This window comes from Ursus americanus, chromosome 31, assembly GCF_024610735.1.
Source record: "Ursus americanus isolate L20-20 chromosome 31, mUrsAme1.1.p, whole genome shotgun sequence".
NCBI classification, from domain to species: Eukaryota; Metazoa; Chordata; class Mammalia; order Carnivora; family Ursidae; genus Ursus; species Ursus americanus.
Genome location: NC_142157.1, coordinates 5,882,579 through 5,894,705, shown reverse-complemented (window position 1 = coordinate 5,894,705; position 12,127 = coordinate 5,882,579). Strand labels below are relative to the sequence as shown.

The following is a 12,127-nucleotide window of genomic DNA, read 5'->3' as shown; positions in this document are numbered from 1 at the left end:
ACTAGTATACATATCGCAAAAGATACAAGGCACCTTTCACATAGGAGGAAGGAGTATTAAAAATTATACATGTATGTGCCCACTTGTGCATAGGAAATATAAGAAGGATAACAGATACGGCTGTCTCCCAGGAGTTGGTAAGAACAGGGATGAAAGAAAAAGAAAACAGGAGCAATCAGGTTGGTGGGGAGGAAAAGACTTAAGTAATTTTGGAAAACTATTTTCACTGTTTAATGTAAGGCTAGAGACAAAAAACAAAACAAAACTGTCATATTAATTTCTTTCTCACAAGTGTATGGTTCAGAAATCCTCACACTACCATACACACACACACACACACACACATACACACACACCAGAAATGAATGAAAAAGAAAAATATTTTGGATAATGAGAGTCAAAATTCTCCCTGTCAGAAACAGAAGTTACAAATAAAGAAATACACTCTGTGGTATTAGATTAAAATTAGAGGCATCAATACGAACATGTATCTTTTTATAAGTGGGCAGGTAGGTAGACAGACAGATAGGTACGGGTGAATGTTAACGCATGTGTGGTTCTTAGCTCCCCCCACTGAGAGGTCCTGGAAGCAACCACGCACAGTATGAAGAACACGGGCGCCCGGATCTTGGTTTCCGTTACCATTTTCCAATAAATGAATGAGGGCTCCTTAAAGAAATAGTTAATTCCAGGGTTGGGGCAGAGAAAAGACATGGTGGGCCTGGAACACCTTTGATTATAAAAAAGTAAAGAGTACTCAAAAGTGAAAGAGGCACATCAAATGGAATCAGGTGTCGACCCAAAGGAGCTCCCAACGGCCAGAGCTGGGACAACTCATAAACAAGTCAACAATGATACAAACAAACTAAATATCTGTAAGTCCACGAGGATACAAATAAATAATTGAAGAAATAATTAACTGTGGAAATGGACAGCTCTTCCATACTGTAGCACTCCAATTAAAAAAAGAGAAGAAATGATGGAAATAGAAGTCATCGCCAAGCAATCTCCACAGCAGGCGAGGTCACCAATGGCAGCTAAAATCATTGGGTAAGAATATCATGAGAAACAGGGTATTTGCAGATCTCAAAGTATCTCCCCACAAAGTACTTTTTCATTAAAAAGAGAAAAATGGTATCTTTGCAGGGGAGAAACTTAGCAAAAACCATTTCACCAAGGTTAACATCACCAGTAATGAGTCTTATCACCCTCAGATAAAATGCACGGAGAAGGACAAAACATTACTTTGGTGGTATTCCTGCTAAAAATGCGTATCTTTGATCCAATCATGAGAAGACATCAGATCAATCCAAGTCAAGGGACAATCTATAAAATAACTCACACTCTTTAAACATATTAAAGTGACAGAAGCAAAAGAAAGGCTGATGAAGTTGTGTAAATTGGAAGAGACAGAGGCGAAATCAGAACTACGTGCAGCGTGAGGTCCTTGCCTGGATCCTGGGCTAGAAAAAGGTCATCAGTAGAAAAGAGGCAACATTCAAAGGAGGGCTGTCGATTAGTTAACAGTATTGACTCAATGTTACTAGTTTCCTACCTTTGATAGTTATGTCAGATTTTTACATCATACATGAAAAATATAGATGTATTACTTTTGCAACTTTTCTCAAGTATAAAATTATTTCAAAATTATACTTTCATAATACAGCATTACAAAATACCATGAAAATTAAAATTCAATCTATTTCTTCTGATAACTAAACAGTGGCAGCACTTTAAAATCTCAGAGTAATGAAGTTCTAAGGGCCAGCACCACCTTGGTCGTTCACACTACAGGCCTATGCTAAACTAAGCACGGCATTCCAAGGAAAGTGGAACCATGACTAACCCAAAAAACCCACTCCTACCTCCCTCCAATTCAAGCGTCTCCAATGCTAATCGTCTTAGCAGTTAAAGGACGGTATGATAAATTTACAGAACATGAGAAGCATTTATAAGTACAATCCTCCATTAATAGACGGTTTTGTCATTTTGAACAAATGATATTTCTATGAACATTTATATATCGTCAATCAATTCGTAAGACAAAAAAGAAAACCATCATAAGGTCATAGAGACACACAGACAAACAGGAAGCTCAGAACCCTGCTGTGGCATCATATATAATTAGCTAATTAGACAACGTGGAGGGAGGTTAAATGGTAAGAAGAAATTAATGTAGGATGAATAGTTGGGCCACTCAACCTTATAATAAGCAACATAAGTGGGAAAAGAAATCCTTAGTAGTAATAAGTAACAGAAAGGTGTTTGTATGTATACACTAAAGTTTCCATAAACAGAAATAAAATCAGCCTGTTTATCTGACATTGACTGGCAAGAATCTCCCAGGATTAGTAACACAGACATTCTGCTAGATGAGGGGTCAGTAGACTTCTGACAGGTCCAAATAGTAAATATTTTTGGAGCTGTTCAATCCATGCAGCCTCTGTCACAACTATTCTACTCTGCCACTGTAGCACAAAAACAGCCACGGGCAATACATAAATAAACGAGCATGACTAGGTTTAAATAAAACTTTATTTACAAAGCAGGTGATGGGGGGCGCCTGGGTGGCACAGTCATTAAGCGTCTGCCTCTGGCTCAGGGCGTGATCCCGGCGTTCTGGGATAGAGCCCCACGTCAGGCTCTTCCGCTGGGAGCCTGCTTCTTCCTCTCCTACCCCCCTGCTTGTGTTCCCTCTCTCGCTGGCTGTCTCTCTCTGCCAAATGAATAAATAAAATCTTTAAAAAAAAAAAAAAAAACAAAGCAGGTGATGGACCAAATTTGGCCCATTGGCCACAGCTCGATAATCCTGCACCAGAATGCTCATCCATCCAGTAACATCCAATTTACAAATTCAATTTGGGAAGTAAAACTAAGAGTCAAGGTACCTTGGTAACCCTGATAAACTACAAATATCCATTTCAAGCTCTTCACTGAGATTTTGAATTTCCATACTTGATTTTAATATCATCAGACTTCTCACAAGGTGTGTGGCTTAATATGGATTTTGAAGATATTAAGTTCTGACATTTGGTGTTTAATTGGAAGCAAATGAAATGCAGGTTTTGTTATTAACTTTTTACAACGGTGTGTTCTCTCAAGAATCAAGTCCTTTCTGCAAACTGAGAATGGAGATTGCAAATTACAAAGAATGTGTCTTTAAATGCCACACATGGAAGAACTTATACATGTATATTAGTTTCAATAATTATCTCCAGCATTTTTAGAAAACACAAGTATTATGAAATCTGGACTGTGTCATGAACAAATGTTGCTTGAATTTCAGTGGCAGAATCACAGTTGGTGATTTGCAATATGCCAATAACATACAATTTCCACGGCTTTCTTTTAAACCAAAATTTAAGTGCCAGGTGCAGATATGAAGTAATTTTGTGTTAAATTGGGAAGGGTATATAATTTTAGAAAATCTACTCTACAAGAATGCATATAGTAGCACAGCAAAAGAAAACAAGACCTTCACGAAAACATCACATATTAAAAATTTCTATCATGCCCTTCAAAAAATAAAGGAAATGTCTGCTTTTAAATTTGTGAAACATGACTCATATCCATATTTTAACAGATGGAATCTTCCCTGCTGTCCATGAAGCAGACCATTTTCGAAAGTTCGTTTTTACTTTCAAGAGTTAAGAGTTAAGCTATCTTCTGATCCATTCATCCATCAAATCTCCATGAGAACACACACAGTGAATTTAGGTAACACCCACAATTTAAGATAAACCCACATTCAAATGAACTCCAAACCTGCCCATACATTCCTCACCTACCTCAGGAAAAATCATTTTAACTCTCTGACACATCAGAACCCTCCAAACTGCTTTTTTTTTTCCAAGCTATTTTTAGAACAGCACATGCAAACAATTATAAACCACTGAGATAGAGGGGAGCCCCTTTAATGGGTAAAATTATGTGCTGAAAGCCCAGAGCTGTGTGTAGCAAAGCGTCTAAGAGCGTAAGATTCAGAATCAAACAGACCTCCAACCAAAAATAGCTCTGATCTTACTTCGTAGATGGGTGTTGGTAAATCCGCTGGCCTCTCTACCGACTCTCAGCCTTGTAGTCCTCGTCGCACAAGAGAACGGTGGGTGTAGTAGGCAGAATAATGCCCCTTGTTGTCTATGCCCCAGACCCCAGAACCCAGGGATGTTAACCTTTCATGGCAAAGGGGACTTTAAACTATGATTCAGATTAAAGACCTTAAACTAGAGAGGTTATCCTGGATTATCCCGGGGAGGATAATCCGATCACCCCAATCTGGAAAAGTGGAGACCCTTCCCCAGCTGTGGTCAGGGAGAAATGTGACAATGGTTAGAGAGGTGTGCGTTGCTGGCTTTGAAAAGGAAGACAGGAAGCCATGAGCTAAGGAACATAATAAGGGGCCTCTGGAAGGCAAAGAAATGGATCCTCTCTTAGGACCTCCAGAAAGAATCAGAGCTTTGCTCACACCTTGATTTTGGCCCAGTGAGGCCCATGTCAGACGTCTACCCTACAGAACTGTGAGTTCATCAGTTTGTGATGCATTAAGCCATGAGTTTGTAGTAATTTGTTACGGCGGCAATAGAAAACTAATAGAGCGCCCTTGCCTACCGTCCTAGAGCTGCTGTGACGAATGAAGAGACAGGGTATATCTACTTCCAGAATACAAGCACACATTTACCAGTAGCTATTCTTAAATTATATTGTGCTGGTTGATAAATACATACTTTTGCAAATTTGAGGACAGTTTCAAGAGTAACTGAAGCTCTCCCATACACCAACAATGGCCTGGCCGGGGGCAGGGGCCAGCAAGAAAAGGAAAGGAGGAGCCTTGACAGGGGCGCCTGGGTAGCTCAGTGTGGTTGAGTGGCCGGCTCTTGATTTTGGCTCAGGTCGTGATCTCAGGGTCCTGGGACGGAGCCCAGCTCCAGCAATGTGTTCAGCGGGGAGCCGGCTTCAGGATTCTCTTACTCTGCCCCTCACAAATGGGGGCACGCTCTCTCTCTCTCAAATAAATATTTTTCATAATACTTATTTAGTATTAAATAAGTACATAAATACTCAGTATTAAATAAGTATAATTATAATAAGTAAATAAATATTTATTTGAGAGAGCATGTGTGTGGGGGGGGAGGGTGTAGAGGGAGAGGGAGAAGCAGACTCTCCGCTGAGCAGGGAGCCTGACATGGGCTTGATCCCAGGAACCCCGAGACCATGACCTGAGCCAAAGTCAGACATTTAACCGACTGAGCCACCCAGGTGCCCCAATAAATAAACCTTTAAAAGGGAGAGAGAGAGAGAGAGAGAGGAGCCTTGCTAGAAAAATTCAACATCGTAATAGCCACAGAATGAACTTCTCTGCAGGCACTCAGCATCCTCCCCTCAACTCCTCACACAAAAATGGAGCAGCTTTTATATTTCACTTCACAGAAAAGAAAACTGAGACTCAGAATGACCAGAACTTAACTATAAAAAAGTACAGAATGAATCTGAGAACTGGAAATCAAATCCACCTGACTTCAGAGATCCTTCTTCTCCGAAACCTCCCGCCCCTGGAACATCGAACACATTGACAGCACAGGCACTGGGAAGCTGCAGACGACAATCACCTACGAGTTTCTGAACAGGACTCTGTTCATTCTTGATGAACCAAAGGTAATAATCCACCTGGCCCAATTAACATAACCGTGATACCACCACCTAAAACTTCCCGAACATATCTGAGGGAAACCAAGAGAATTTTAAATAATTCCAGGCTGGTGATATCATCGCTTGGTCTTAATCAGGAGAGATTTTTTTTTTTAAAGAATCAAAGGATCTTGCAGGTTCTGTCTTCATCCAGGAAAATGGCAGGTGACTTCAGTAGTTGTCTAAGGAAGACCCCAAGTCCCACTAGGCTCAGGCCCTGCATAGCCTCAGAAGTCATGTCACTAACTCCTCCTTGAATCATCTCTCTGTCTCTGTTGATTTCTTTCATATGCAGGCTGAACATATCCAGAGGAAGCTGATTATGATGGGTCTCGGGTACGTCCTTTGCATACTCAACATTAAGATACCAAGCTGTGTGACTTGAAATGAAGACTTGCACTTTTTCAGAAAGGCATCACCACTGTTAGCCCTGAAGAAGGTCCAAAACATGTAGAAAAATACTAAAGTCCACTGTGAACTTGAACATGCCTGGAAGACTCTCTCTCCACCTGTGGAGTATGAGTGGCCTCAATGAGTAAGCCAGACTCCACTAAACCATCTCATTTATGGCATCAAAACCAAATGAGCAAGAAACACAAAAGAGAAAAGGACTTGATCGTGCCTCCAGTGGGAGCTCTCCGTGTCTGCCGCATTTCTCAATATTCCTCCTGTCACAGTAGGATGGTCATGACGATGATGCCCCAAAACCGTGACGGCATCACGTAACACGTGCCTCTGAGCAACGGCAGGGGGAGTTCATGGGCAAATTTGCCTACAGGAGTAAGCGCAACAGAAAGAAAATGCGGCACAAATGTGAGAGGTACAGCACAGTACAGTAAGTTTCTGAAAATAAGAAAAATCAAGTGGCTGAAGACACATGTATTTTATGATTGAAGTGACACTGTTCCAAACTATACAATTCTAAACTCTCATATTCCGAACTGCCTTTTCTTTCCCACAGGTCAATCGGTGAATTTCTACAATTAGGATCACACATACCAACAGCTCTACTTTTTCCCCCCTTTCACTCAAGGATGTACTTTTTAAAACATGTCAAAGTACATCAAGTACTTGGGTGCCTGAATTCCCCTTCATCCATCTCTTGAAAAACAAAAACAAAACAAAACCTTTCATTTATAGCTGTCTCCCACACAGCACACTTAATAACTTACAGCACATCTCTAAAAGGAGAATGACCAGACGGCAGCATGATTACACAGATTAGCATGGAATGTAATCTACACATAAGCAAGGAATCTAATGAGGTAAATATTTAATAGTGCCGTTTCAAACAATATATCGCGTAGAAGAGGGCAAGACATTCCCACTGCTACCAGCACAACCAAGGAGACCAACACCATCACACACCCCTACCTGTCAACAGTCAAAGGTCACCTGTCCCTCAAGAGCTAACAGCATCCTTTAAGAAAGTCACAGATACCGAAAAAGGTATTACGCACCACCTGGAAATCACAGTGAAACATATTCAGTTATGACACTCCCCAGCTTATGTTTCGGAACTGGGATTTAATTCTGCTGTCCCTCAGGATGATACACTCCATCACCCACTGAGCCCTCAGACTAATTAGATTCCCAATTTAAGAGTAATGTTCAGCTAACAGCCTTGAGTATGTCAACTGCAAACCACAATGAAAATAAGCAAATGCTGTAGCCATACGCTAGCTGACCCACTTGTCAGATATACTGTAAACCCCTCTCCCTCCCATCCCCATCACCAAGTGCCACGGTTTCATTTGTACTCGTCAATGAAGTTACGACTATGTTACACTAGTGTTTAAGTGTTAATAAAAAAGTAAGATTGCACAGTAAGATAAAGCAAAATAACTCTGAAATTGGATAATCACATATAGATAGGCTGACTTCAAACTGGGGGAGGTGGTGTTTCTTATGATTTTTATCATGAACACATGCAGCTCTCTCTCAGAGATAACAGTAGGTAAAACTGGGAAAGAAGCAATATGAACCTCAGAATCAAGTGCAATGATGTAACAACTGATCATTACATAGACATGGTAAAAAAAACTATTAAATCAATTGGTAAGCTTTCTGATGACTGAACTTATGTTAATGACATAGAGACAATACTAACTCCTTAGTCATTCTCTGAGCCTTACTTGCTATCATGGTTCATTAAAAACTCATTTAAATAGAGCTACTGTTTTACTGGATGAGTAAGCAGAACAATAGTAAAAGAATATATTTGAGCTAATGTTGGTTTATAATAGTAGTAATACAAGCTATACCAATGAAAACTAACCCACTACTGGAGCACCTCAAGCTTGCCACTGAAAAACTTTAAATGTTACATTCACTAGAGTAATTCTGTGTTTCATCAGCATTTCAAGAATTAAGTAGATTTTGTCTGATGAGAAAAAAAAAAAAAAAAGACCCAAAGCTTAGAAAGGAACTCGAAAATGACATGAGCACACATACAGCGAGCCACCTTTCCCACTGGCTATGCCAGGATCCCCTGCCCCGCGCTGCACCATAAGAGCGGACCTCAAACCCCCCCCCCAACTGCAGGCTCCACAGCTTGAGATTTTAGAGGCAGCTGTTCCTCACCCACAGTGCCCTCCCTACCTTGCACTCTGCCAACCTTCCAACACGTATCTACCTAAAAGCAAGTAAGATGTGGAAATAAGATTCAACAGCAAGGTGTTTTAGTCTGTAGACAATTTAATGCTTAACTATTAATATGTGTTACATATTGATTCACAAATAGCTTTTCAGGAATAATACTCAGGAACAGACACGTTAATGAATGGGAAATAACAGGCTCCCTCAAGAGTAACTTCTTCTATGAATGCCATAATCTGGGAGTTGGGCATCTAAATTAAAAAAAAGTTTTATGAATTGAAGTCCAACATCATGGAGGAAATGGGGCAGAATGAGACAAACCGAACCATACACACGTAGCCTTTCATCGCCTTGCTCTAGACCATAACCGAAACCCACAGTACCAATCATGATGTTACTTGAGCTTTACTGAGCACAATGATCTTTGTTCCACAAAGACGCGCCATTGTCCCCTTCACCCCCAAGTCCGTCACCATGCTCCAATCTCCCCAACTCCCAGCCCAGAGGCCCAAGGTTAAGCTGCTGATGTGGTCCCTCAGGCCAGAACCACAGCACCGTAATTACACTGCGCAAGACCATGGAGTCTTAAAGGGAAGAGCTCCTGCCCGGATTTCTGCCGCCGTTTGGAGTGTCCACCCAAGCAGGGGTGAGCCCTTCGGTTAGGAAGGTGCCTTTTAGTTTACCTCCTCGGCAAGCCGGGTAAGTTAAGCCAGGGCCTGTTCCAGTGACCTGAAAACCTTGTCTCAATATGCCCACACCACCCCCAGCCCCTCCTCCTGCCATACAACTAGCAAATTACAAACGTTTCCATCAGAGAAAAGGAGTAGTCCAACGTAAGCCTCAGCTGCTACGGCATTCTCCCACCAACTCGCACGTGCAGCTCTGTGCCGGAGCGGGCCCCACGTGCTTTCAGGCACACAGGAGCAATCAGCCCAAGTCAGTTTTTCATCAAGTAACACCATCTCACCGAACTTACACAATCGCATACTTTGCCTAATCAACCCATCACTGATACCACTGTTGAACATATGACAAATGACTCATCACTAAAATTTCTTGCCAGTCAAATCTGGTAAACTATATATAACACTTTATTTTTTTGGCAATCAGTAGTGGAAAACTTCCCATCCTAAAATAGAAATTAGAAGGATCACTTCCTTAGTTCTAAATGTTGCAAATCATGTTTAAAATTAAAAGCACGGGAAAAGAAAACTTGGCTGTGGCTCCAGTCAATCAATCAGTACTAGAAGTAGTTAAGCAGAAAACATCTCAACACAATGTTAGACCCAGAGAGGATGCAACAGAGGTAAGCAAATCATCCTCTCCGGCATTTAAAGACAAGATAATACTTCCAACTCAAATAACTAGCCTTGTTTCCAAGGCAACTTGGCATTTGTATAGGGAACTCACTAGGGAGTTAGTAATCCCTTAACTGCTGACTTCACGATTTGAACCAGACCCCCAGTGATACCTCAGCTTCCATCTAAGAGCATAGTCAGAAAACAGAGTTTAACTGCTGCAAAAGAAGAAAGGAATTCAGATGACTCTATTAAGACCTTGGGGAGTGGAAGGGGATACAGGAGAAAAAGTGCCCTAAGAAAAGCAAGCTGGAAGAAATGGGGGTTGCTGTTGAACAGTGATTACTTTTCCAATGAAGGTGCATTAAAACCTACCACTTCTGTTCGCTCCAAGTTCTGAATGGAAGTTCAGTTTACACTGATGCATAATGAAAAGTCACTATCATTCTGACAACCACAAGCCAATATTAGCAAAAGATCAAAGTTCAATAAATTTGTTTTGTAAAATATAACGATAATGTTACATTACAAAATGCCTTTCAGTTTAATTTGCATGCAAAAAGGATAAGTGTGATTTTTAAATATCCACCCAGAGGCAGAGATGAAAAACTTCAAACATTTTCTGACTCCTTTTTGCTACACTCATTATTTCAATACCTTCTACAAAGGAGAGATAAAGGTGTCCTTGACATTAGCCTAAATTATCTTCAGTGTGCAACACAATGCTGATTAAATTAGGCTCCTTTTAATCAACTGGCAGGTTTATTCAGAAAGTAACTAAATAATGAAATTCTTTATAACAACTCTTCATTAGTATAACCTGTTTTAGCAATGTTTTTTTTTTTAAGTGAACACAGAATAAATACTAATTGTGTGTCAATCCTTTCTCCCTCATATTTGACAGGTAAAAGAAACAGCAAGTTAAACATTTTCCCCAATCCACTAACAGCTTTAATACTGAAACTTAATGCAAATCTTTTGAAATCTAGTACCACTTAATGGATGTAGGTAGCCAAGTTCAAAGAGTTTGGAAACCTTCACTTTAATGAAAATATCTTCTGAGGAAAGCCAAAGCCTCTGCTTTCCTTCCATGTGCTTCTCACACACAAGAAATGACCCCATCCGTGACCTGGAACAGTGGAGGTGGGGTCCCCTTTATGCTGCTGCTCTCCACTCATTCCATTACCGAGGCTGCCAATGTTGTAGTGGTTCCCCAAAATGAGTCAGGCTCACAGAGGTGATTCACCAGTTGTATGACCCGCGGCAGCTCCAACATTCTGGGTCTCAGTACTAATAGGTTTGTTGCATATCTGATTTAATCCTGACAAATTGCATACAACAGTTCTGCAAATGGCAAGTACTCAATAAATGTCAACTATTATTATTTGAGAGTTTCAAGAGACTGAGGTTATCAACAGAGGAAGATGAAGGGCATTGGGATTAAGTTAAATCCTATGAACTTTAATCCTAAAACTGTGGGGCATCCTTGAATGCATACCAGTTTAATTTGCATTTATTCTGCTGGTTTCAAGGACTATGAAGAAAGGACAAGAAGGGTAAACACAGCTCCTTAATCCAACAATGAAGAAGTCAAGAGGGCCTAGACAAATGGAAAGGCAGTGGAGTGAAAAGAGGTGTAAAATGTGTAATTTTAAAATGCAGAACTGAGACTTATTTAAAAGGAATTGGTACATGGTAGGGCTGGTACTCTGAAGGAGGGAATCAATCCAAAATGTTTAGGTTTGTGGCTTGGGTGGTTGGGCAGAGAGCAAGCACAAGGAAAAGAAGTTTGGGACAAAAATGATACATTCACTTTGAGGTGAAAGTATCATATATTCAGTACCCAATTCCCAGAACCCAGAACGGGAAATGGGAGTCTCTCATGCAAAGGGGAGCTCATGGCTAAAGAAATATAATGGAGCAATGTCAGCATGTAGGTGGTAGTTGAAGCCATGAGTTTAGTTAAGGACTCCAGTCTGAATGGGGAGCATGTACAACCCAGGAAGAAAAACCAGAATAAAGCTGAAGGTTTCTCTTCCTTCCCTTCATTCCACTTCTGAAGATTTTTTTTTTTTTTAAGATTTTATTTATTTATTTGACAGAGAGACAGCCAGCGAGAGAAGGAACACAAGCAGGGGGAGTGGGAGAGGAAGAAGCAGGCTCCCAGCGTTGGAGCCTGATGCCGGGCTCAATCCCAGAACACCGGGATCACGCCCTGAGCCGAAGGCAGACGCTTAACGACTAAGCCACCCAGGCACCCCCAACTTCTGAAGTTATTTGAGAAGAACTGACGAAAGAATGTTAAGCAAACTCAAGGCAACATGGTTTCACAGAAACTAGAAAAGTAAAAGTATCATGAGTAGGGACCAGTAGAATTAAAAACTATAAAGGAGGCATATTAAAACATTCTCAGGAAGGTTACATCAATACATATTTCCAACAAGTGTGACCTAGTTATTTTACATCAGTACTAAAATAATTTCAATAATAAGGATATTTTAATATTTAAATATTTTTAAATATGAATAAACAATTTTTGGTTCACC

At 40.6% G+C, this 12,127-nt stretch overlaps 1 protein-coding gene across 15 annotated transcripts in view; it reads right to left on the bottom strand.

The window, feature by feature from the left end:
* The window catches only part of PARD3 (par-3 family cell polarity regulator), a 636,797-nt gene that overhangs the window by 383,496 nt on the left and 241,174 nt on the right, over window positions 1–12,127 (bottom strand). The gene's annotated exons all lie outside the window — the stretch shown is intronic.